Here is an 843-nt window from a genome sequence, read left to right on the forward strand (position 1 = left end):
TTTTGGTCTTGATCTGTTGCTACTGTTTAAACTTGATTACTACTTGGAATTGTACTTGGTACACTTTTTTGTGGGGTGGGGTGTATTTTGGTCATAAATTTAAATGTTGTTCTGATTACATATGAATATATGATAATAATGTAATGGGTCGCATTATCTGTGTTTTCTTGAAAAAGAGCTGGGCTTGAAACTTAATGGAAAAACGTAATTATTGTCACAAACTTCACAATGTTTTTCGGCCCTTGAAGAAACAACTAGAAAAGCTCATGCTACTACCAAAAACAAAAAAACTTAGGATGCCGTGCCTATATACAAGACTACAAGTAATACAACCTCTTAACCTAAAAGAAAAAAAAAAANACAGATATCCCCAAGAACGGATTAGGGTTCAGTATTTTACTACCCGTAAATAAAAGCGGGACAGATTCTATGCGGATTGTTGTACGACAAGGCGGGATCGGGTAGAGCAAAAACCCGCCCTATGCCACTGCTATTAGTGATTATCAACAAAGGTTAATTTCCTGTCCAAAAAAAGGGGTTAATTTAAGTGATACATCCTTAGCTTGTTTTTCTTTACGCAATTTGTTGAGTTTCGGTTCTGTTTTCTATGAATGGTGTCTGTGCTTTTAAAAAATAAAAAGTAAAAAATCGAAGTATCAAAAGTTATGCTACTAGAGTATTTGTTGCTAGTGGATTAATTTGTAGCAATGTACTAACTGTTAATCTATCATTTTATTAACGGAATAGTAGTAACAAATGCATCTGAAAATAGTATTATTAAAATAAGAAAACTACAATTTTTTTCTTAATTTTCTTTATATATAATAGAGGAAAAAAATTGGT

This window comes from Arachis ipaensis, chromosome B03, assembly GCF_000816755.2.
Source record: "Arachis ipaensis cultivar K30076 chromosome B03, Araip1.1, whole genome shotgun sequence".
In the NCBI taxonomy this organism is placed as follows: Eukaryota; Viridiplantae; Streptophyta; class Magnoliopsida; order Fabales; family Fabaceae; genus Arachis; species Arachis ipaensis.